The following is a 27,053-nucleotide window of genomic DNA, read 5'->3' as shown; positions in this document are numbered from 1 at the left end:
GCCGCAAGGATGGCGGTACTACAGTCTTGGAGCGGTACTACCGCTGGCCAGGGGCGGTACTACCGCCAGCTAGCGGTACTACCGCCAGACTGGGGCGGTACTACCGCCAGCTCCAGCGGTACTACCGCTAGGACCAGAGCGGTACTACCGCTCACCTCCAGCGGTACTACCGCCAGAGGTCTTTTTGCAAGATAGAGAGAAAGAACAGAGAGGGAACAAGCTCCGTAGTTGCAAGGGAAAAGAGATGGAGATAAAATGTGTGCATGCGAGATTGATTCCATCCAAACCTTTCCGACACGAATCCCCTCTTAATAGAACGGCGTTCCTACGACTCAAAACCACCAAAGAAAATTGCAGAAGACATCGTGCTTCTATTCCACGGAGGGGTGCCGAATCGTCTTGTGCCTTTGTCATGTATTATCTGAAATGCTCAATGCACACGATTAGTCCACTAAGGTACTGTCATCAATCACCAAAATCACTTAGGCACAAATATGCCCTAACACGCTAGCCTAGGAATATATCTGGCCCAAAATGACTGAGAGTGCGTGTGTGCAAAAAAAGTACACAAGGTAGAAATAAAAGATAGGTCGTGGGGATTTGATCTCTTGACCTCGTAGTTGAAGACCTGCTATGCTAGCCAACTAAGCTAGTTTCTTTGTTTATGATACTGTACACGATTATTCGTGGATGAAGTAGCACTTCGGCACGGTGCACATCAACAAAAACATGGCAAAAAGTAAATTGGCACACCTTGGATTCAAACCCCAGATCTTTGGGATGTAACCAAGCGGTGCTAGCCATCTCGATTGTGCTTTCTAATTTGATGTGCTAGCAGCTAAGTCCAATAAGTACTAACATTTTGATGGGTCTTCTTCTCCAGGAACACATGCAAGCGACGACAGAACAATGGCAGATATGGGGGCTACACACGTCCGGCGCACGGAAATCACACGCCGCTCACGCTGGTAGAGGGGGTCGAGGTCCGGCAGGGCCATGGCGGCACTGGGTCCGATCGTGAGAAGGTGGATCTGGCGTGGGCGAGGGGGTGAATCTCTAAGCATAGGAAGCTCCATGGAGCGACGACGGCCTTGTTCGTTGTGCTGGTCCTGCAGGTCGGCGACGAGGGTTGGAGACGCGGCGGCAACCACGCGAAGCAGCGGTCAAAGCTTCGGTCAGCCCTAGTGGCTCTTGCGTGAAGAAAGCACGAGGGATAGGGAGCTCATAGAAAGGGAGAGAGAGGAAGGAGGAGCAGGAGAAAGGAGAGGGGAAGGAGGCACGAGAGACTTGCCTAGAGGTTGTCGGTGGCCAGCCGGAGCAGGGGAGTTCCTCACGCGAGTGCACAGTTCGTGAAGGCACGGACGCTCGGGTTCCATGACCACGGCTACTGGAGCAGCTAGAGATCCAGTCGGGTGGGTGCGTTCATGCTGCGGGAGGAGAAAACATGCACTCGTTGGATCGGGAGAGGTAAACTGTCGGTGTTGGATCTAGCTCTTGCAAGAGCTGGGAGCGTCCATGGCGTGGTTGATTCATCGGGGAAAATAATGGGAATGGGTGGGTGGATCGAGAAGGATCCCATAAATACAATGGCTGGTTGGCGGCGGGGATGGAACATTGTCCCTATATTTTAGGGTTTGTCTAGGTGGGATGGTCTATATATAAGAAAAGTGGAGGCCTTTGGAACAATTTTTAGACGTCGAATCGCGATCGAACTGCTCCGAGTAAAGGGTTAGACTTAGGTGGTTCTATGGGTTGTGTGGAGTGCCTTGGGTTGAGAAGAGAGGGAGGTTTGCAGGCCCACACCAAGTTCTTAAAACCAAAAACGTCCGAGAATTAAAACGACTACTAGTGCCGCTATAGTTATCCATTGGGGTATCAAACGACCTCCGACTACGACGAAATTTCGCAGGCGGTCTACCTGCATTAAAATAAGACCGCACACAAACTCTCAAGCCATTCCGAGAAAGTTTTATACACACTTTTAGAAAACAATATTTTATCGATGCCACAAGCGCGTGTGTGTGTGGTTCGTCTTGAAATGGCCAACGGATATATCAAAGAGAACCAGAAACTAATAACGGATGCTTGGTTTAAAAAATGACAGTAACGGAGTGCTAATGCTATATATATGATGTGCATGATGCGATGATGAATGGAACAAACGAAAGAATCACACGACGACAATGGAATAAAAGGGGAATCTTCTGGAGCGTCGGTTCGAGGCTGTTACAACTCTCCTCCACTAACAAGAGATCTTGACCCGATATCTAGGAATGAGAAGAGGACAAGGAAGAGAATAGGACGAGGTAAAACTTAGTTGCTTCTTTGACAAACGAGTGAAACCAACGATCCTTGAAGGTTTCAACGAGATGAAGAATGACATGAGGAATAAGCAAGAATTCAAAAGAAATTAGGACAACACTTCGGTAGGAAATAGAGACAAAACTGGATAATAAGGAAGATCTTGAAATGAAGACACAACACACCGATTAAATGGGCAAGCAACGGAATAACATGATCTTGATAAAACAAGATAATGGATGAAAGAGAGCAACATCACAAAGCCTCTGGAGCAAACAAATAGAAACTAGATCATTTGACGGAGGAGAAAATGATACTTCTACCATAATTGAATTTGAAAAGCATCCTTACAAAAAGAATTGAATGGAATTGTTGGAAAATCAACAACGAAAAGAACAAGCTTGTTGTGGGCTTATGTAAAACATCTCAAAATTATGAGGTGACAACCGGCCACAAGTGGAAAGCAATGATTGCTTGGGAGCAACATGATATGCAAAATTTATTTCATCAAGAAGATAAGGGAATACTTGGATCAACGATAATAACCATAATATCAATAACCCTTAGGAACAATTGTAGGTGAAATCCAATCTGAGATAGCTATAATGAAGAAATCATGGGTTGAAAATATCTCATGATCGAAGAAATTGGTGGGTTTAAATATCTCATTCTTGAAACAAATTATCTTCAAAAGTCCTCATGGATCAAGAATGCTATAACATCACCTCAAAGGAAAATAGAGGAAGAATTGCTCTTTGAAATGCAAGATAAAGAATACTTGAGGTACTACCATAAGAATCTTGAAGAATATTTCAAAAAGAATTACATTCTTAATGAACCACCTTGAAGAGCCTACATATACAAAAGAATGATGAAAAGAAATAAAGGTTGAAAAGACTAAGATTGTCCTTGCGAAGATTTAGATGGAACTTCGCGAAGAGATACTTGACAAAAAACTTGGAACCTCAGAAAATAAAAGATGAGAACACTTGGTATAAAGAAATTGATATCATGAAACTCCTCAAGAAGGATTGAAATCACTTGATAAACAAGAATAAGAATTATGTTCTGCTTAGCATACCACTTATTCTTCTCGAAAAGATTGAAGAGAGAACACCATGAACTTGAAGAAGTCTTAAACGCAACACCGGAAGAATGTGGAATGGAAGAGGATAATACAAATGAACTAGGATACAAGCGGACAAAGAGAGCATGATTCGCCTAGCAGAAAAATTTAAGCAAGGCACTCGTAAGAATTGAGATACGAACGAAGGGACAAGAATTGAAAAGAATTTGAGAATGAAAGCTAAATGCTGAGAACGAAGAAATCTTCTAAAATGATGGTTTTTAGAGGGCCGAAATAAAAATAACACGGAAATGCACTGGATAGATATGGAAGGAATTCCTCATAGTTGGAAACAAATCAAGATGATAGCACGAAGCTGACACCAGGAATCTTCAAACGAATGGATTGAGGTTTAAGAGAAACTGTTCTTCAGTCATCATTGCATAGAATGTTGAGAAGGAACAACACCAAAATCTTGAGACACTCCGGTGCAATGAATTAAAGAAAGGTTGAGCCAATGATGAAACATATTTCGAAGCAATCTTGAAGAAGGAATATGACTGAGATATTCATGCTTACTTCATATTAGCAAGGAACTTGAGATCTGTGGAAAGATTAGAAGAGCCAGGTATGATCCTGGGAAAACATGTGGGTTATGGGCCCACTCAAAGATAACATTGTTGAAAAGATTGCTAAGAAACATTGATTGCACCGGTGTAAATGAAAACTTGAAGAGGTGAGAACCTCGAATAATTGAAATGATTGAATGAAAACACGAATCTTCTGAGATGTCTTCAGCACTCCTGATAGAATAGAGAGGGATGAATGAATAACAGAGGCTCGGATAAGAAGTTCCAATATGGAAAAACATTTAATGAATGAAAAGGATATGAAGAACACTGGGAGATTGGATTGAATGCAAGGAGAAGGAAAAAAGAATGAAGAATGATGAACTTAACACCCGAGCATCTTCACAATGAACCACCGAATAAAATATGGAAGAGAAGATAGAGGAATCATAAATGGAAGTAAATGCACTTGGATGATGATTTGATCATTGAAGGAAAAGGGCGGAACGGTGGGAAAAAAGACAACTTGGGCCATATGAGACGAACTCCGGAAAGAAATACGAGGATGGATGTTGCAAATATTGAAAAAGATTGAATTACTTGAAGAGAAGCACACTGGTTGAAAAGAATTAACATGACAATTTGATTTGAGCAAAAGAGTAGCGCTCTCATAGAAATACGAGAACACCACTTAGAAATGATACGAAATCGACACTTAACATTGAAGCAACTCGAATTACCACACTCCAACAAAACAAAGGATGAGGCTTGCAGAATAAGCCGGAAACAAATACATCACCAACCATTCATTTGTTGGAAGGATAATCCTAGGTAACTACTTGAATTCCCACCTGAGAACTTCCAAAATATTTCTTGGTTATGCTATCAGGTTGTGGGTCCAGGAACCTACTCAATGTAATCAGCTGCAAAACCGCACCCGCAATCCTCAACACATATCCGACAAGTTCCGCAAACTCATTTACCTCAGACCTTCGAAAAACAATGATACTAGACATGTTAGATCATCCGAGCTATCTCCACCAGTACTGGGGAAAGTCACAACACTATTTGCCACCAAGCAAAGTAATGAAGCATTTCGATGTTCCTGAGATACTAAGGAAGCTCAACGATAGCGATGTGTCGAAAACCCCTTGGAGCTCTACTCCTCGGAAACAGGAGGCACCAAGTACAGAATTCCATCACATCGACATCATAGAGGCTCCAAAATACCCGTGTGATCCTAAAAAAATTGAGTGAGAAGCGAAGTAGAATTAAAATTTCTACATCAAGATTCCACACGAGAGCATAGAAAAGGAGTAAAAAGAATCCTACTCTCCGATAAATAACTAGAGTCAAAGTAGTTTTCACTAGACTCGACTCGGCCAAGTTTCATCAATCAAGGGGCCTCGTAGGTCGGCACTGCTTTGATACCAACTTGTAACGCCTCAGATGCAATGCAATCCTAATTTTGGCACGAGGGCCTCGACAGTGATAGAAGTGCATGTCGTCGTTTCATAAGAATGGATGTCGTTACAAGTACATGTACAGAAGAGAGGAGTATATGGAATTGGATTACACTCGCCACAAGCTAATTATGATCATATCAATACAAACATACATTCAATCACCATTCAGAAGAGCAGGGTCCGACTACGGATGAAATCAAACGAATAAAATGACGTCCATCCTTGATATCCCAGGCTGCCGGCCTCAAACCCATCCTATGATCAATGAAGAAGAAGAAAAAGAACAAGAATTCCAAATAAAACAATCATCGCGCTCACGTCAAAGTATCGCTTTACCTGTACCTGCAAGTGTTGTTGTAGTAATCTATGAGCCACACACACTCAACAATCTCATTTCAAGAGATACCGTACTAGCAAAGCTTAATGGATGAGGTATGGTTAAGTGGTGAGGGTGCAAAAGGCACTAAGAATTTATTTGAGTTGCTAACTTACAAGTACAAGAATAAAAGGTGGGTGATCTACGCATAAACGGTCGTGAACTAATAATGATCAAGAAATGATCTTGAACACCTACTTACGAGTCAAACATAACCCCACCATGTCCTCTCTTCGATGCAGAACTCACGAGTAAAGACAGTCACGGTTATGCACACAGTTAGCATATTTAATTGAGTTTACATCAAGTTTGCTATAACCGGGTGTTAAACAAAGTTTCCACGTTGCCACATAACCGCGGACACGGCTTTCCGAAATATTTAACCCTACAGGGGTGCTCCAACTAGTCATCACAAACTATCACAAGCTGCCCTTGAGAGAAAACCTCAACCTCGAGGTAGCCTGAGGTATCGTCGATATCCGAGTGCACAAGACTTTCGATAAGAGTAAAACAAATCTAGCAAGACTGTCTGGCATGACAGATGCAAATAGGAATCGTGTGTATCTCTTTCTCACGGCACTACCGCATAAGCGACGCGTACGGTGGCCTAGTAGAAATCCCCCGAGTTGCCCCGGGGTGGCCCCGCGCAGTACTCTAGTTTGGACCAACACTCATGAGGATCACTCGCACGGCTTGTTGATTAATTATCCATGAGGCCCGGAAAGTCCCTATGCAATTTTATTAGTTATTAGGCAAATGTAGTACCAATGATGGGCCTTCCCATAAGAGTTCTTCCCAAAACGAAAATCAAGAGGGTCCCCATAACAACCCCAAGCATGTTAGGAGCCCTCAGTATGCAACATAACACCGATACACAAGTAACCAGGGCGACAAAGATGGAACAAAGCACCAAGCCAAAAGACCAAGCCTTCCACCTTTTACCAAGTATATATGTGCATTAAATTAAATAGCAATAATATTGTGATATCTCAATAAAGCCATGTTTTCACATGGAAGTAACTTGCACCTGCAACTAGCAACGCTATAAGAAGGACTGAGCAAGCGGTAACATGGTCAAACAAAGGTTTGCTGAGATGTGGAGAGTTAGAAGCTTTTTATGGCAATGTTGGGAGGCTTGACATAACAAGTGGTAGGCAGCGAGACATAATGATAGAAGCGAGACAACTAGCAAATCAATGATAGTAGTGGTATCGAGGGAAATGATCATCTTGCCTGAGATCCCGCTTGGAAGGAGAACGAATCCGTGAAGTAGACAAACCAACGTAGACGAACAAATTCTCACACTCCGAAGCGGTTTTGAAACTCTATCGAGAAGAAACAATCCAAAAACAAACAATTAACACACGATAAACACCACAACATATGCATGACATGATGTGCAAGCAATTATGATGCATGTCATTTTAATTATGCAAGACACGACAAAGCACAAGAATCAACTTCTACACATTAAGTGGAGCTCAACATGCAATGAGTTGCATATTGACAAAATGCCACATTTGAATCATTTAGTTCACTCTCATTTATTTACCCGACAAGTTTAAATATTGTTAAACATGGCAATAGGTGAAGCATAAATAAACTACACTATCTAGTCATTTTAAATGAGGTCGGAAACAACTTATAGTATTTCCGAAAGGGTCACATATGTTAATTTCGAAATTGGTCCAGATCTAAGCTAAACATATTTTATACTTATTTAAGTCGAAGAATAAATTACACCATGTGATTCTTCATGTTATTCTAGTCGATTTACATATATAGATCATTTAAAACGAAGCTATGATCTAAAAGATATGACCATCACAAGATAATATGTTATGAATGTAAAATGTATGCAAATGACAGCCAGAAGAATGGTATATCATGGATGCAACAAGATATTATGAAACTACATGATATTTTAAGCAAGTTTCATATACAAAATATTTTAATCGAAGTTACGGTTCAATAGTAATTAAATAAACCATTTCAACATGGCATTTGCACAAAATAAATGCAAACAGCGAGTTAATCACTTTTAACATGAATGAAAGTCGGAAATTGTGAATTTACATAAAAGTCTACTTATTTAACATATATAAATCATTTGATCCAATGCACGGTTAATGATTTATGAGCAATGCACAATAATGGCATTTTGTACATATAGAAGTTCGTGAACAATTTGATTAATCGCAGCGAACCAAAAAGTACATATAGGCTCAATGTTGTGCACTGCGCAAGCCTAGCAGTATGTCTCGCCCAAAACTGCTGAGAGTGCGTGTGTGCAAAAAAATACACTAGGTAAAAATAAAAGATAGGCCGCGGGGATTTGGTCCGTGGACCTCGTAGTTGAAGACCTGTTGCGCTAGCCAACTAAGCTAGTTTCTCTATTTATGATATTGTACAAGATTCTTCGTGGATGAAGTAGCACTTCAGCCGAGTCGAGATCAACAAAAACAGGGCAAAAACCGAGATCTCTAGGATGTAACCGAGCGGTGCTAGCCAGCTCGGCTATGCTTTCTCATTTGATGTGCTAGCAGCTAAGTGCAATAAGTACTAACGTTTCAATGAGTCTTCTTCTCCATGAACAGACGCAGGCAACGACACAACAATGGCGGATCTGGGGGCTACACACCTGCGGCGCAAGGAAACTGGACGGGGATGGCGCTGGCAGAGGGGGTCGAGGTCCGGCAGGGCCATGGAGGCGCTGGATCCGGTCGTGAGGAGGCGGATCCAGCGTGGGTGAGGGGTATGAAGCTCTGAGCATAGGAAGCTCCATGAAGCGACAACGTCCTTGTTTCTTCTTCTCGTCTTGCAGGTCGGCGACGAGGGCTGGAGATGCGGCGGCAGCCTCGCGAAGGAGCGGTCAAAGCTTCGGTCAGCCCTAGTGGCTCTTGCGAGAAGAAAGCACGAGGGATAGGGAGCTCATAGAAAGGGAGAGATAGGAAGTAAGAGGATGAGAAAGGAGAGGGGAAGGAGGCATGAGGGACTGCCCTCGAGGTTGTTGGTGGCCAGCCGGAGCAAGGGAGTTCCTCTCAAGAGTGCACGGCGTGGGAAGGCACGGACGCTCGGGCGCCATGACCATGGCTACTGGAGCAGCTAGGCATCCACTTGGGTGGGCGCGTCCGCGCTGCGGGAGGAGCAATCGGGCGCTGGTTGGATCACCAGGAGGGAGACTGCGGGTGTTGGATCTGGCTCCTGCAAGAGCTGGACGCGTCCATGGTGCTGGTTGGTTCATTGGGGAAAAGGATCTCTACTAATAAAGAGGTAGTTGGTAGCCGAATCTCACCGGTTCAATTTTGTCACCGGTTAATTTTCGTCCACTTTTACATGGTTATTTTTCGTCTCTCTTCCCATCAACTGTTTTTTTTCTCTCCTTCCACCAAAGGATGGTTTTTTTTCGTCTCTACGTTCTCACCGGTTAATTTTCGTCTCCTGATTTTTGACCAGCCACCGGTTTATGTTTTCGTCTCCTCCCGCAAAACAAAACTCTTTGCACAAAACAAACTCCAATCCTCACCCCGCATAGGGTTAGGGTTCCTGTGTCGCCGCCCCCGCGCTCCTCGACCTCCTACTGCCTTCCCCCTCTCTTCCCTCGACCTTCAGGAACCGCCACCTCTACATGGTTATTTTATCTCTACTAATAAAGGGGCAGTTGGTAGCCGGATCTCACCGGTTCAATTTCGTCACCGGTTAATTTTTGTCCACCTCTACATGGTTATTTTTCGTCTCTCTTCCCACCAACTGTTTTTTTTGTCTCAACTTCCACCAAAGGATGGTTTTTTTTCGTCTCTACGTTCCCATCGGTTAATTTTCGTCTCCTGATTTTTGACCAGCCACCGGTTCATGTTTCCATCTCCTCCCGCAAAACAAAACTCTTTGCACAAAACAAACGCCAGTCCTCACCCCGCACAGGGTTAGGGTTCCTGTGCCGCCGCCGCCGCGCTCCTTGACCTCCTATTGCCTTCCCCCTCTCTTCCCTCGACCTTCAGGAACCGCCACGCTCGACGATCTCTTGCAGGCGGTCCTGCACCGGCTCTCGCCCGCGAACGTCGTGTGGGCGTCCTGCTTCTGCCGCCTCTACCGCGCCGGCGTTTCCGAGCGCGCCGTGCTGGAGGCCGCCTTCCAGGCGTGCTGGGGCGTGCGCCGCGACAACTAAGTGAACCAACGCCGTCCTCAACCGCCTCCTTCGTGAATCACTGACGTCGTCAATCGCCTCCGTCCATAACTACCGCCGCCGGTTTGAACCACCGCCGCCGTCAACCGCCGCCGTAACAACAGCCGTACTTGAACTAGGTATATCTTCGGTTTTCTCTAACTAATCTAGGTATTTGTACAGACCTATGTACGCCCTTTTGTCCGAATACATCTAAGCCGGATCTACATATGGTGCCGGATCTACAAAATTTCATACACAAATATATGCCTCAAATCTGCCTTACAGTACATATAGACGTTTTACGAGCGCGGGTGCATCTGGAAATTTCTTCGTCTCTTCAAACTTTACTCTGCATACAACAAATGACGACTTCCTTTATGAACAGCAGATATGTTTTCAAAATAGTTCTCATCGAAAAAACAACAACAAGGAGAAAGCTTTTTAGCAGGCAACATTGATCTGGTTCAGTTTACCGCTCTTAAGCATGCATTCATTGTAGGTATGGGGAATTCAAAAAGCAAGGCTATTGAAGGTGACAACGTTTCAGATGTCTCTACAGGTATATGCTACGCTATGAAGTTATAAGCTCTTCAAAATGAATTGTACCTACATGTGTATTCATTTCAATCAACTATCCACATTTTATATCGCCTAATGAATGGGTCTTTGTGGTCTCATCCTAGCTAATTTTGTAGTTATTTAATCCTTCCCTACAAGTTAAATATGTACCTTTTACCACTGTTCTGAACCTCATGGATCTTATTCAGTTTAAATAATTTATCCCTTACAACCACATATTTTTGAACTGCCAAATAGTTTTACCTTGCAGCTTATCAGTTCATCTTCCGAATAGGCATCACTTTCCAAAGCATCATGTAATTCATTAATCTTTCCACTGGCATATGATTTACCCAATATCAGAAACCTGCAGACACGGGCACTTAAGTTAGCCCATATTTCAAATTGTGATGCAATGGTGCTCCAGTCGCACAAATAAAAACTTTCTGAATACAATAACCTGATCTACGGCTTCCTTGCAAAGTAGCATTTTATTTTTTACTTGCAATATGCAAATATTTGCGCTAAGAGTATTATACACCATGTTAACTGCGACCTATGAAACATAACAGTAAGGGAGAAATATTACAGATTCATATATCTGAAAAATTTCAAGGGTGGCCAGTATTTTTGTCAGGTTGGGCTGGTCTTGAGCATTGTCTTCTAAGCAAGAGTATGTTAATTGCACCAGAAGTACGAGCCTTGTCTGCGAAGGAGGAATCCATCACAGACATGAAGTCCCTTTGTCTCATATTGTCAAGTGTCTATTAGAACAGAGCCAAGTCAATCCTTTCCATAGATAATGTTCAAAGTAACATACCAGTAGTCATATATTACTTCTAATGAGAAGACACTGGTGTAATTCCACAGCAAAAGCAGTTTCTGTAATTTTGTTGATGGAATAGCTAACGTCGGAAATGTACAGGATCTGATTGAGCTGCCCATTCATTGTAGGTATGGTGAATTCAAATAGCAAGGCTACTGAAGATGACAAAGTTTCATATGTAGCTACAGGTATATGCTACGCTATGAAGTTTACCTACAGGTGTATGCATTTGAATCAACTTTCATATTTTTTGCCGCTAAGATCCTGAACTTGATTCGCACATCAATACCATAAACTAAACGGAGACAAAAATGCAGGTAAGGGAAACAGTGGTAACTTATTAAATAGGTAACATCAATCTTTACTGATGTCTTGGAATGATTAGTATCGGCTGTGATTACCGATTAACTTGACGAGGAATGGTCCTATGGCCTTATGCGAACCACTCGAAAAATATTATGAGAGGAATCCCAGAATGTAGATGTGGTGGACAATCTCCCTGCAGCCTGCTCAACATATAATCTGGAGCCTTTGTGGTCTCATCCGAGCTAATTTTGTAGTTATTTATTCGTTGCCTACAACTATCACATAGTATTCATTAGAAAATCATGGAGATTAATAGTGAACAACATAAAACTATAAATAACAAAAAAATAATGGTAGGATTTCTCTAACAACTTGCTACATATATGTTAGTATCTCTACTCCTAAAGTGGCAGTTGCAAGCTTCTTATACTGCCAAATGGAATAGGTGATTTTATAGATCAAGGCATGCATGTTGATGATGACGATGTTGATCAAATTAATATAGATGTGGCAAATGTTGATGAATACAACGCAAATGGCATAGTCGTACATGACAATGAATACTCTACTGGACCAGGTATTTGTTTCGCTATAAAGTTCAGATGTTCATTTATACCGCCTACTTGTATGGGCCTTTGTGGTCTCGTCCGAGCTAATTTTGTAGTTATTTTAATCATTGCGTACAAGTTAAATATGTAGCTTTTACCAATGTTCTGAACCTCATGTATCTGATTCATTTTACAGTTCATAGTCATGCAAAATGATGGAACTGATAGGGCTGACCATTCATTGTAGGTGTGGGGAATTCAAAAAAGCAAGGCTACTGAAGATGACATAGTTTCAGATGTAGCTGCAGGTATATGCTACGTTATGAAGTTAAGCTCTTCGAAAATATTATGCTACATGTCTCATCCGAAGCTAGAAAATTTAAAGATGCCAAATATAATGATTTACTAAAAAACAATATACATCTATAATCATTAGCATAGTTCTTGCATAATATGTTTTTGAGGATGATGGAGTATCTCTTGCTGAAATAGCCACCCCAACTAACATGACAGGAGGAGTTGTCTTGGATAATAGCAAAGAAACAAGACAAATACCGGGAATTGGCCGCAAAAAGGCTCCTAGTGACGAACAAAGGCATCGTATAAACACAAAGAGGCGGGCTTCTTATCTGAAGAAGAAAGATATGCTTAACCCAAACGAGAAGACAACTCACCAATCGACGACAGGTAAGATTGTGATATGTTTCGTCATTCTTTTTAGTATGAAAATGTGTTGCCTTATTCTGGAATGCTAACTCTCATGTCGCAGGCCTTTTTAAAGATATCACGAATGTTCATCAACCTTGCCATGTGATTGGAGGTACACTTTTTGAAACCAAGCTATGGGTTTTCTTATGTAGGTTGTTGATGGATGATAAAAATTTATATTTCATCTTTATGATAGCACTACATGCGTTATTTTTTGTATGACACCAGGAGCTGACATGGAAAGTATTAAACAAACAAGGCAGACACCGGCAATTGGACGCAATGAAATGTTGAGTTACGAGAAAAATAAGCTTATAACCTCAAACATGCAAGCTTGTTATGATGCATCGTTGTCGTTATCATGTACCCTTAATCAAGATGAAAATGTGGATCCCCTTACGATATCAGGTAGCCTTCTCATCTATTTTAAGTTTCAACCTAATGATAAAGCATTATACATGGGTACTGTCTTTTTAGTAAAATGGATTGTTTCCTTTGTTCAAATAGCTAACCCAACTAATATGACACACCAACTAACATCACAGGAGGAGTTGTCTTGAACAATAGCAAAGAAACAAGACAAATACCTCCAACTGTCCGCAAAAACACTTTGACTGAAGAACAAAGGGAACATATAAACGCAAAGAGGCGGGCTTCTTATTGGAAGAAAAAACATATGCTTAACCCAGACGAGAAGACAACTCACCAAACGACGACAAGTAAGATTGTGATATGTTTTGGTCATTATTTTTAGTATGAAAATTGTGGTCTCATCCGGGAATGCTGACTCTCATGTCACAGGGCTCTTTAATGATATCACGACTGTTCATCAACCTTGCCATGTGATAGGAGGTACACTTTTTGAAAACATGCTATGGGTTCTCTTATGTAGGTTGTTGATGGACGATAAAAATTTATGTTTCATCTTCATGATAGTACCACATGCGTTAATTTTCGTATGACACCAGGAGGTGACATGGAAAATATTAAACAACCAAGGCAGACACCGCCAATTGGACGCAATGAAATGTTGAGTGACAGAAAAAATAAGCTTGTAACCTCAAACGTGCAAGCTTGTTATGATGCATCGTTGTCATTATCATGTACCCTTAATCAAGATGAAAATGTGGATCCCCTTACGATATCAGGTAGCCTTCTCATCTATTTTAACTTTCAACCTAATGATAAAGCATTGTACATGGGTACTTTCTTTTTAGTAAAATGGATTGTTTCCTTTGTTCAAATAGCTAACCCAACTAATATGACACACCAACTAACATCACAGGAGGAGCTGTCTTGAACAATAGCAAAGAAACAAGACGAATACCTCCAATTGTCCGCAAAAACACCTTGACTGAAGAACAAAGGGAACATATAAACGCAAAGAGGCGGGCTTCTTCTCGGAAGAAAAAAGATATGCTTAACCCAGACGAGAAGACAACTCACCAAACGACGACAAGTAAGATTGTGATATGTTTTGGTCATTCTTTTTAGTATGAAAATGTGCTGCCTTATTCTGGAATGTTGACTCTCATGTCACAGGGCTCTTTAATGATATCACGAATGTTCATCAACCTTTCCATGTGATAGGAGGTACACTTTTCAAAAACAGTCTATGGGTTCTCTTATGTAGGTTGTTGATGGACAACAAAAATTTATGTTTCATCATTATGATAGTACCACATGCGTTAATTTTCATATGACACCAGGAGGTGACATGGAAAATATTAAACAACCAAGGCAGACACCGCCAATTGGACGCAATGAAATGTTGAGTAACAGAAAAAATAAGCTTGTAACCTCAAACATGCAAGCTTGTTATGATGCATCGTTGTCATTATCATGTACCCTTAATCAAGATGAAAATGTGGATCCCCTTACGATATCAGGTAGCCTTCTTATCTATTTTAAGTTTCAACCTAATGAGTTAGCATTGTACATGGGTACTGTCTTTTTAGTAAGATGGATTGTTTCCTTTGTTCAAATAGCTAACCCAGCTAATATGACAAAAGAAGCTGTCTTGAATAACACCAAGGAAACAAGGCAGATACCTCCAGTTGGGCTCAAAAAAAATTGATGGACGAACAAAGAAAGCAGATAAACGCAAAGAGGCGGGCTTCTTATCGAAAGAAAAGAGATATGCTTATAGGAGATGAAAATCTTGCTCCACATACAATGACAAGTAAGCTTGTGATATGTTTGTGAATATCGTAATGATTTATGAAATGTCATTATTTTTGGCATATGTTTTCATTGTATTGTATAACCATCCAACCCAGCTAGCTGCGGTGTTACATCATCCTCACATGACGATGCAGCGTTGTCATTATCAACTACACTCAATCATTATGAAAATGTGTCTCCCCTTACTATATGAGGTAGCGTTGTTAACTATTTTTTGTTTCATCCTAATGATGTAGCATTGCACTTGAACAGGGGTTGGCTTGGATAACACCAAAGAAATTAGGCTAATACGTCCAGGTGGATGCAATAAAAACTTGACTGTCGAAAAAAGGTAGCAGATAAATGCAAAAAAGACGGGCTTCTTATCAGAAGAAAAGAGAGATGCTTATCGAAGATGAAAAACTTACTCTCCATACGATATCAAGTAAGATTGTACTAACATCTTTTTACTTCCGAAGTCCCAAATGTTTAACAACGCCCGCTCTATATCTTGTAAATAATGAATTGATGAACATGTCATCTCACTTGATGATGCAGCATCGCGTCCTTCAGCTACACTAAAGACTGATGAAAAACTGACACCCCTTACGGTATCAGGTAATTTTATACCATGCTATATGTTTCCTGACAATGATTTACCATACTTTGACTATATTCAAGTTTTTTCATTATATTTGAAAATAATTCGAGATGAATGATGACATATTATTGTTGAACCAGACAACCCAATTAGCTCCAACTATACATCCTTCTCAATTGATGATGCAATGTTTCGTGCTTCAAACACACTCGCATGTGATGACATTCATGAGGAATATCTAGCTCGCCATATACTACATTCTTCCATTACACCTGAAGTTGTGTTCAATAGCACCAGTGATTTTGAATCAGCAAACCCTACTAACTACAACATTGCATCATTATTGACTGATGATGAAAATTTGCCTCCATCAAGTTCACAATATGATAGTGTTCGTCATAAAACCCTAGCCAAGAGGACTTACGATAAAGAGCGCAATTATAAATTAACAATCGAGCAGAAGGATCATGATAACGCAAGGAGACGAGCTGGTAAACAGAAGAAACGGGAAGAGGGCACAATCAATGTTCAAGAGCAAAATCAAAGGCAACGAGAGACACGCATGGAGCGCCGGAAAATTATGACTTCCGATGAGAAGGTGAGGTCAAGTGCAAAGAGAAAGGGAAATTACCATAGAATGAAAAACACCCCATCCATAGAATCTATCGCAATGCCACGGCCAGATGTTCTGGCTCTATCTGATTCCGCCCCATCAATTACCATCCCGTCTTACACCGTCGGAACCGATGGTAAAAATTTGTTATTGTCACAATCTTTAGAACAAAATTTCGCTTTACCCTCTTTTGCTTACTATCTCTACGATGTTGCAGAAGATATGGGGGCATTCATAAGCACCATCGTGGACGATGATACGATATCATCCTCCTTCATTGATGATGAGTATTATCTGTTTCGCTCGCAAGGTATCTTCTATGGTGAATTAGGAGATAGTTTGACTTTTTTGAAATATCTGTTTATGCTGCTCTGAGTGCGGTGTTTGAACAAATGCAAATAGGATTCGATGATGATAGCCATGATGGATATGAAGTCACGAACATGTCTAGCGCTGAGTCTGTTGACATTGATCCGTTCAACTTTGTCTACTCAAACCTCCCAGATAGAACACACATCCTGAAGCACGTCAAGAACTGCGACCACTGCAAGGCCAAGAAGTTTGAGTCTGAGACCGACGGTTTCTGTTGTCGCAATGGGCAGATTGAGCTCAAGGAACCAGATCCCATCCCCGAGCTAATGAGGCTTTGGCTCAGCATGGATGCAGACTCTAGACACTTTCGGGAAAACATACGATTCTTTAATGGACACTTCGCATTGACAACCCTTGGCGTCAACCTCGATGAAAACTACACAAACATGAAGTCTGGTGTGTACACTTTCAGGGCGCACGACACCATCTACCACAACGTGCATTCCTTCAGGCCAAGCTCACGTCCAGAACATCTCCAGCTGTACTTCTATGATGACGACCCAAACCTGACCCATCGCAAGGCTGCCACCAAACAATTGGACCAGAATGTCGTCAAGGTGTTAGTGGACATACTACGTGCAAACCCGTACTCACAACAATTTAGGAGTTTGGGTGCACACAAGGATCACCTCGATGATTAGAGGATAGACCTCAACACCGACCAGAGGCTTGACCAACGGAGATATAATAGGCCAGTGTCATCAGAGGTAGCTGCAATCTGGGTCGAGGGCGCCGACGTGGCGAAAAGGTTTGATCGTAGCATTACACTTTTCGGTAATGATAATCACAGGCACAATATAGGTGTCACTGATGGCTCTTACGACCTGTTGCCCTATCCCCTATTCTACCCTTGTGGGGAGCTCGGTTGGCATCCAAAACTGCCTAAACGTAATGTCCCTTGGGAGGCTGTACAGCAACCAAGAAGGTGGCATGATAATGAGGAGGATGCAGGTAGCCTTTTTCTTTATTATGTTATTATGAAAATAATATAAGGCTCATATGTATACTAACTAAAGGTGCTACATTACCTGTTGCAGAGGGTAATAGCAGGTTATGCGTGTTCGTGAGAGACTACCACTGTTACAGACTGCAGACACGAACTGCTATATTCAATCCCATACTTTGTGGAGCACGATTGCTCCAGCAATGGGTGGTCGACATGTACATCAAGATAGAGAGTTGTAGGTTGAGATGGTACAGAAAGAACCAAACAAAGATCCGTGCCGACCTTTATAAAGGAGTTGTTGATGCTATCACTTCTGGGGAGACACGAGCGAGCGCTGTCGGAGTAAGGATAGTGCTCCCTGGAATGTACCCTAGTAGCAACCGTGACATGAAACGGAGGCATATGGATGCCATGTCAATTGTCCATACATATGGGAAGCCTGACATCTTCTTGACCATGACCTGCAACCCTAAATGGGAAGAGATATCGAATGAGCTGCTTCCTGGTCAGACAGCTCAGGACCGACCTGACCTTGTGGCTCGCGTGTTTTATGGCAAGCTAGAGGCTATGAAAGAGTTGTTGTTCAAAAAGCATATCCTGGGTGTTGTTGTTGCGTATGTATACGTAGTCGAGTTCCAAAAAAGAGGCCTCCCCCACGCACACTTTCAGTTGATCATGGATGCATCATATAAGCTCGTCGTCCCGGAGCAATACGACCGAGTCATTTCCGCTGAGCTCCCGGACAAGCATAAGTATCCAGAACTCTATGCCTTGGTGGTCAAACATATGATGCATGGTCCATGCGGTGCTCTCAACCCCAATAATGTGTGCATGCAACAAAACAAGTGCAAGTGCAGATACCCTCGGGCATTCAATGAAAACACGGCACAGGGCAAGGACTCATACCCAGTTTATCGACATAGAGATGACGGGCATAGGGCTAAGGTCCGGGGTAAAGTGTTGGACAACAGGTGGGTAGTGCCTTATAACCCTTACCTTTTGCGGATGTTCAATTGCCACATCAACGTCGAGGTCTGCTCGAGCATAAAGGCCGTCAAATACCTCTACAAGTACATATACAAGGGCCATGATAGGGCTTCTTTCAGCATCGACCAGCCGAACGCCAATGGAATCATTGATGAGATCAAAAGATATGTTGACGCGAGGTGGGTTACTCCTCCGGAGGCCATGTGGAGAATATTTGGCTTCTCTTTATGGGGGAACTCCCCGTCTGTCCTACAGTTGCCTCTTCATCTTCTGAATATGCACAGGGTGGCATTCAATGAGCAAGCTGACTTGACCAATGTCCTCGCCTCTCAGAGTGCTTCAAAATCCATGTTGACGGAGTATTTCAAGGCTAACCAAGACCACCTGTGGGCTAGGCATATATTATACAAGGATTTTCCTGGGAGCTTCACATGGCAGAGAACAAAGTATTGGAAGCCACGGGTGGAACGTTATCAAATAGGGCGGATCGTGTCTGCCAATCCAGCCGAGGGGGAGCGATACCATCTGCGTGTAATACTAAACCATGTCGCGGGCAAGACATCCTTCGAAGACATGCTCACCGTGGATGGCATTCTATGTGGTAGCTTTCGTGAGGCTGCAGAGAGGTTGGGACTCATTGAGGCAGATAACACGCTTGACGATTGTCTTACTGAGGCGGAGCAGTGGGCGATGCCTTGTTCGCTCAGGAGGCTTTTCGCAACAATCTTGGTGCATTGCGAGCCAGGCGATGTGCGCGGTTTATGGGATAGGAACTTTGGGCCTATGTGTGATGACTATCGTCGAGCACACAAGTGTACAAATGATGTGGAGCAGATGGTGTTGTTGGATATTAGAGGTATATTGCAGTCCATGGGGAAAGACATTGTAGATTTCGCTCTTCCGTGCATCGACGATGAGTTCGACCCGACCGGTGGCGAGGCAAGAGAGGTGATTGAGGAATCCACCGTCGAGTTTGACGTGAACGACACAAAATTGGGTTCGTCACTAAACTTGGAGCAGAGGGTTGCGTACGACAAGATACTAGCAGCAGTTGACCGCAGTGATGGAGGTGTATTCTTTGTTGATGGCCCAGGAGGTACAGGGAAGACCTTTTTGTACAGGGCGCTACTCGCCAAGGTTCGTAGCAAGGGCAACATCGCTATCGCTACCGCGACTTCTGGCGTCGCCGCTTCTATCATGCCTGGAGGAAGGACTGCCCACTCGAGGTTCAAGATCCCATTGAGTTGCGATGATGGTGCCTCATGCAGCTTCGCCAAGTAGAGTGGGACCGCAAAGCTACTAAGGATGGCTTCGTTGATACTATGGGATGAGGCCACCATGACTAAGCGACAGGCGGTCGAGGCACTTGACAATAGCATGCACGACATCATGGGAAGACGGGACCGACCCTTCGGAGGAAAGACAGTTGTTTTCGGCGGCGACTTCAGGCAGGTGCTGCCGGTCGTCAGGAGGGGGTCCCGCGGTCAGATAATCGATGCAACCCTTCGAAGTTCTCACCTCTGGAAGGGTATGCGACAGCTAAGGCTCGTCACCAACATGAGGGCTCATAATGACACATGGTTTGCGGATTACTTGCTTAGGGTAGGCAATGGCACCGAGGAAGTTGACGATCATGGCAACATACAGCTCCCTGAAGATATTTGTGTGCCATCTACAGGCGAGATGAACGACATAGAGAAGTTGATTGACCATGTGTTTCCTGGTCTAGATGAAAACATGTCTGATCCCAATTACATGACTTGTCGTGCAATCCTCTCCACCACAAACGACAATGTTGACAATATAAACTTACGCATGGTAGATCGTTTTAAGGGTGAAGAAGTAATATACCATAGCTTTGATAGTGCAGAGGACGATCCGTATGGCTACTACGCTCCTGAGTTCCTGAACGGATTGACCCCCAACGGGCTTCCTCCACATGCACTCAAATTGAAGCTGAACTGCCCTGTCATAATTTGGAGGAACATTGATCCGGCTAATGGACTATGTAATGGCACGAGGCTTGTTGTTCGAGGTTTCGAGAGGAACGCCATTGATGCAGAAATCATGATTGGACAACATGCTGGTAGGAGGGTATTCCTTCCTCGGATACCCCTATGCCCATCTGACAACGACATGTTTCCATTCAAGTTCAAGAGGAAGCAATTTCCTTTAAGGCTTAGCTTTGCTATGACAATTAACAAGGGGCAAGGACAGACCATCTCGATTGTCGGTGTATACCTACCTAACCCGGTGTTCTCTCATGGTCAACTTTATGTCGCGCTGTCTTGAGCCACCGCGAAGAGAAACATAAAGATCCTCATTGAGAAGGAGAAGGACAAGGGAAAGAAACAGACCAATAAATCAAATAAGCGAAAAAGACCCACGCTATGCTTACAAAGGACGATGAAGAATATCGTCTACAAGGAAGTCCTTACAAGCTGAAGTTTAATGTTTCTGTGCTTTTCTCTTATTTCTCCTTTCCGTTTTATTTTCATATATTGTTACTGCATTCAGATTTCATGAAAAAAATTAGTCAATAATTATCTAATGTGTATGTTGTTGCACTAACTTTCATGATTAAAAAGTTATCAATTGTGATTAAATAGTTCTGGTTGAGCATATAATTCAAAAAATGGCTGAGTCAAAGCGGAAGAGTGTCAATGCACTAGGGATAGGGAGAAGGTGTGACCTGTGTAGAAAATTTACATCGTTATTTAATCCATGCATATATCTTCTCCCGAAAATGACTTTTTTGTAATGAACCCAATGGAGGAGTAACCTGATAGAGCCAACGGTAATTGTTATTTGCTTATAGATAATTTATCACAAGAAACTAAAAACTTAGGCTGCACATGTGTTTAACCCAAGCATGCACATCAAACTGACTTTGCACCGTGTTCAGGCATCTCATAGCGAAGTATTATTTCAGTACCTTAACACCTACAATTTTTACCATAAAAAACCTCATAGTACAAAAGCATGAGAAAAAAACTTTTGAAGGAGAATGTTCATAGGAAGAGTCTATTGTAGCATGTGCAAATTGTACTTCCTATTATACCATGGTGTTCACAGTACTGTTTTTTATGCATTTGTTATGTTATGTATAATATGTTACGATCAGCGTTCTCAGCAATTCAATGAAGGATGTAAACTAAGAAGTCAAAGGCATATAAGATATAACAATAGTCACGTTATGTGAAGGAAACTGACTGGGAGTGACCAACCTTACCTCAGGTAACTTCAATGATGTATAACTTGTGAATGTGTGAACCTCTTATGCCTTGAATCTTCCGTACAAGCAATATAAAAGAGGATTGTGGTATCCAGTCCAATCATCTGCAGCGGACAAAGTTTTGTGAAAGTAGGCTAGCATTTGTATATGGTTAAAATACTTTGTCCCTTAATAACATGAATAAACTGTGATATTTAATTATTCATAGAAATATATGTGAGCATCTTATTAAATGAATAATACTCTTAAGGCAAGAATAACAGTTTATGATGCTGATCGTACGTGGAGAATACAGAGATTGGCCATGCAGTCTTCATTGCCTGATAGGTTATCAATTTTATTTTCAACGGCTTCGTGAAGATGGGTCAGATATGTTACTTCAGCAAATTAACCTTCCTAACTAAAATACAGTACACCACTCATTTCAGATTTCCACCACAATATTGGCAAACATCGCTTGCAGCTTTGTGTTCATCGGTTACCGTATTTTAGTTACATGAACATAGGTTAATTCCAAATGTTTTCATCAGTGGAATACAATGCAAGAATTCCATTCCCAAAATATTGGACAATTTTTTTTGCTATATATCAACTATGCATAATACACTAATGAGTGGAATAGTCTGACAGATGGACGAGACCGATGAGATACACTATCAAGAACAAACGATTTTAATTCTCTAACGAAGTATGAATAGAGAAATTGTAGCCAGACAACTTACCGTAAGCATGATCTCCCACATGGCAAAATCATTAATTCCTTCTAATAAGACCAGCCAAAAAGCATAGACAGATGCCAAGAAAACGCCAATCTACATAAATTCCTTGCAAAGCAACAGAAAATATTGATCAATTACTGGTTAGTCTCATCCAGATAGAAGGACACAAATGTGTGCACTGCTGAACCAAATATTGAATTCAAAGAGGATACATGAAGCAACAAAGCGACTTCATTACCATATATCAATGTGTGCACCGCCGACAAAACAATCACGATTTATTCATGTAGCTTGAATAAATTTTCAAGTGTCTGCTATAACTATTTTTTAAAGGTGGATAATAAATCTTTAAATGTTTGAATCTGGTACCATAAAAATTAAATCTTCTACACTTGGAAAGAGATATCGCATTCATTATAAAACACACAATTAATGATAGACTATGTTGACTGCTTATCACATGGTATTGTGGATGTCCCAGATATATTTTATCATGATATCTAGAAAGGATATTAATTAAAACATGCAATTAATGATACAATCTGGTGCTTCCATCTATACAAATCATTCATTGATGTACAACTGGAAAGTCTTATAGCAATTTTGGTGCATAATCATATATAGAAAACATGAGATGCATCAATATTTTGATACAATCTGCAACTTCCATATATACAGAATTTTCCCGCAGTCCTTTAGTCTTCCAAAAATGCCCATCACCACTATATATATAAGTCTCCATCATTGTACATAGGATCATCTCCTCTTTGACGCCCTCTCCTCCACGATTATGGTAATCTCATACACGTTGACGACCTCAAGGAGAGTGATGGCGTCGCCACCATTTCCTGTCATCCCTCGTCCCATCACCCCCCCTAATTAATAGGCATGAAAAAATTGAGCTGCTTGTACGTCAGTTTGCCAACACCGTTGAATTTCGTTTGTCGTTCATGAGGTTTATTCTATACACAGGAACTTGACATTTCATCGCGTCCAGATGGAGCATATATACCAGAATTGTTGGACCATTCGTGCAATGGTCCAATGGAAGGCACAAATCAAAGAGAATTCCATGGGAAACATATACCTTCAATGCATACTACTGGATCAGGAAGTAAGGCATTGCTCATCACTATTTCATAGCATATATTTTGCTGCACACATTTGATAAATGATTTTATTTGCTGATTATGTTGATGATTCGTATATTGCTTTAGGGGACAAAAATGGAAGCCATTGCGTTCAACAATCAAGCTGTTCGTTTCAACACCATTCTTCAAACCGGCATGTCATATGAATTCACTCGTGTAGGATTTAACCCCACTGAAATGGCAGTTGTACATTTATTGTATCTAGACATGGAGTTTATCATGACACTAGATAGTAGGACCGTGGTTATGATTTCGGCGCACAGGATATCAACGACAATTTGTCCATTGTGTTTCCCACAATTTGGGGCCATCTACTCACTACAAGACAAACGCATAACTGGTGCATTTTTTATCTTTGTTCCTGCATATTTTGTTATAGAACTCAGGGTCTCATTCTGATTAAATCTTCGCACATGTTATTGCTATTGTTGCCTATGTTAGTAAGATACAAACTCTATGGGATCCAATATATGATAGACATGTCCCTTTGCTCGAAATTGGCCTCATGAACTTTCGGTGAGGGTCGTTTATAATATGAGATTTACATATGCTTTTTTGAGTTAATTGTTGCAAACATAAACTAAAATTTGTTTTTCTCTGTAGACGTCAGATAATTTTCTTACGCATATATGACGAGCACGTTGGCCGTCAATTTTACCATTTGCGACGCAGCGTAAATCAGTTCGAAAAAATATCAATTACTTACATACAGTTTAATCGGAGGCGTCAATGCTTGCAAACTATGCGGGAGAGCACGTTCACCTATTCTCCTAATATTGATCATGAGGGTCATCATCTACAAGGCAGGTGTTGCGTACTATTTCAATTTTTTGTCTTTATATTTTCTTGTACAATACTATGTCATTAATATCACTGACACCTATTTTTATTTGTAGATATCCATAAAGCCAGTCTCATGACACTTGACGAAACACGTGCCTACGTCAACAATATTGTCATGGCTAGGAACAGTGGACTCTAGAATTATCTTTGTGTACTCATTATCACATTTCGTCATTGATGTAAAAAGTCAATCGAAATTGTGAGTTAGGCATCTCGTTGCCAAGTGTCTTCATGTCTTATCTAATGTAATATAATCTTATGTAATAAAAATGTATGATATACAATAAAAAAATCTTTGTGTGGTATGTGTTTTGTGCATTCAATATTTTGGTTGGGAAAACCTGAGATAAGAAAACTTGCCTATAAATGATCGATCGATAAAATCGATAAATCGGACGATAAGCCGATTTATCTCTTAATCGTGTGTCGACCGGTAAGTTAACGATAATAGACATCCTAAACAGGTGTAATAAATGTACGATATTCAATAAAACAAATCTGTCTGTAGTAGGTGTTTTGGGCATGCAATATTTTGGAACCAACATCTATGTCACGAAGGATATCAATTACCGTAGACATACTTAATGCCTCTAGATTTTAAGGTAAGGTCAATCAATAGTTTGTTTATTATTTGGAAGGCAAATAAATTTCTATTCCAAGTTATGTGTCAATCAGGATCACAACCCTTCATATAATATCCGTTCGGTCCTATTTCAACTCCCAGCTCTGTCCTCACAAATTTCTGAGCACACAACACTATATTTTCACCAATGGATGGTGTGCCGGCACCCCAGGAGGCTGTCCACGCACCAGTGGATGTTCAGCTCCAAATGCACGAGGCATTGCCTGCCCCACTAGCGGATGCATACAACGTGCATGCCGTAGAAGATGATGTCGACTACATATTTCAATGGATCATAGACGCACAAGAAGATGAGGCATTAAAGTAAGTTATCTTTTCTCCTTGTTTTGTTGTAGACCATGCTGTATTACTCTCCTACACAACAGGCTAAATATATGTTCTGTTTTTGTGAGTTGAATCATTCGATAGTTTGAATTAACCACGATATTTTAGATGTGTCCAGTTCACAGCTGTTACCCGTAAGTATGTGCTTAGTTGTGTGCTATATTACTTTTGTAAGCGCGCTTTGTAACAACCAGATCAAAGCAATAAGCAAAATAAGCCAAGCTGGACACACCCCTATCGCCAAACAAATATTGATGAAAAAAATGTTTCATACCAAATATACTTCTTTCATAAATAACAAAGTATATCTATATTGTAGGTATGGGGAATTCAAAAGGAAAAACTTATATAATTCGGTTATTTTCATGTTATTATCATTAAGCTAACTTTGGTATAAAATAGTGTAATGTTTGTTCATCCACCAAATTTTTAATGAATGTTTATTTTCTCCTATTGGCTAACATTGTTTGGATTTATTTGTGGTACCCTAATGTAGAACAGTACATTTTTTTATCTGTGATACATGTGGCCATGTTTTTTTTAGACAGCTAATAGATTGTTACATTAAAAAAAGAGCTACCACATTATCACACATTATTTAGCATATTTTCAATGGAAGCAACTATTTCACTTATCTTTGCTTTCACTCAATCGTCTTTATTTATTCACGATTATCATATTTTTGGATAAAGTTATATTTTCAAAATAAGTTCGTTACAATATCCTAATGGTGATGCAGAGATATGTGGATGTTTTTTTATTAAAAGTTGTTCTGCTTATTTTTGGTAGCACAATATGGATAAGAAGCGCACGACCATACCATATCGAGATCAGCCTACGGGTCATCCGGGAAAAAATTTGTCTTCATGGACAAGTTCATCCTGATTGCTTCAATATCGCAGTTCATAAACTCGCCAGCGCTGAAGTGGAGACCACTGCAGGCACAAGGATGTTCGGAAAGAAACATTTTTTTGACCTGCGGTTCCATTCTCAGGCACGGGCTCTGAGACACTCTTGGACGGAGCAAGGTCCCCGCACCACGGCTCTGATTGACAATGCTATTGTGGAGCCGTTTCCTAAATATGATGTGTTCAACTCTACAATTGTAAGAGATCGTTGGTAATTCCTATATTAAAATTTAATTTTATTATTATATTAGAATTTAACATGTGTTTATCTACTGCATCTTCCACAGTATCTACTACCATTTACTTGTGTGGATTCAAACTACGCACTACTTGTAGTCAATATGGAGCGTGGGAGGTTTGTCCATTTTGATCCAGCCATCGACATCTATAGTCGTGGAATTAGTTTTCATAACAATGAGTTGATGAAGGAAATCACGATGTTGAAGGAAGAATTCAACAATGTGTTCCATATGAGGATTCCTGATTGGAATACCCAACTCATGAAATGGCCTGCTGATGGCATATCTTGTACTGCCAGACGGTAATATACTAAAGCAGATCACTTACAGTATGAGCACATTTATATAGTTTTTAATATATACAGTATTTAACAGCAAAGACTCCGCTTTTCAAGTGCTACAAGAGATGGCCCACCAGAC

At 41.3% G+C, this 27,053-nt stretch overlaps 2 long non-coding RNA genes across 2 annotated transcripts; both read left to right on the top strand.

Annotated features, from left to right (window-relative positions):
• The first annotated feature begins 14,637 nt into the window (after positions 1 to 14,637).
• Positions 14,638 to 15,687, top strand: LOC123451899. The gene is made up of 3 exons (XR_006632528.1): positions 14,638 to 15,071; positions 15,326 to 15,497; positions 15,611 to 15,687. It is a non-coding gene; the product is annotated as an uncharacterized LOC123451899 (long non-coding RNA).
• Positions 15,688 to 23,343: 7,656 nt separating this feature from the next.
• On the top strand, positions 23,344 to 24,102 carry LOC123399377. Its single transcript, XR_006610362.1, has 2 exons — positions 23,344 to 23,639; positions 23,743 to 24,102. It is a non-coding gene; the product is annotated as an uncharacterized LOC123399377 (long non-coding RNA).
• The last annotated feature ends 2,951 nt before the right edge of the window (positions 24,103 to 27,053 follow it).

This window comes from Hordeum vulgare, chromosome 5H, assembly GCF_904849725.1.
Source record: "Hordeum vulgare subsp. vulgare chromosome 5H, MorexV3_pseudomolecules_assembly, whole genome shotgun sequence".
Taxonomy (NCBI): domain Eukaryota; kingdom Viridiplantae; phylum Streptophyta; class Magnoliopsida; order Poales; family Poaceae; genus Hordeum; species Hordeum vulgare.
The sequence above is the reverse complement of the archived record's forward strand: the minus strand, read 5'-3'. Positions and strand labels throughout refer to the sequence as shown.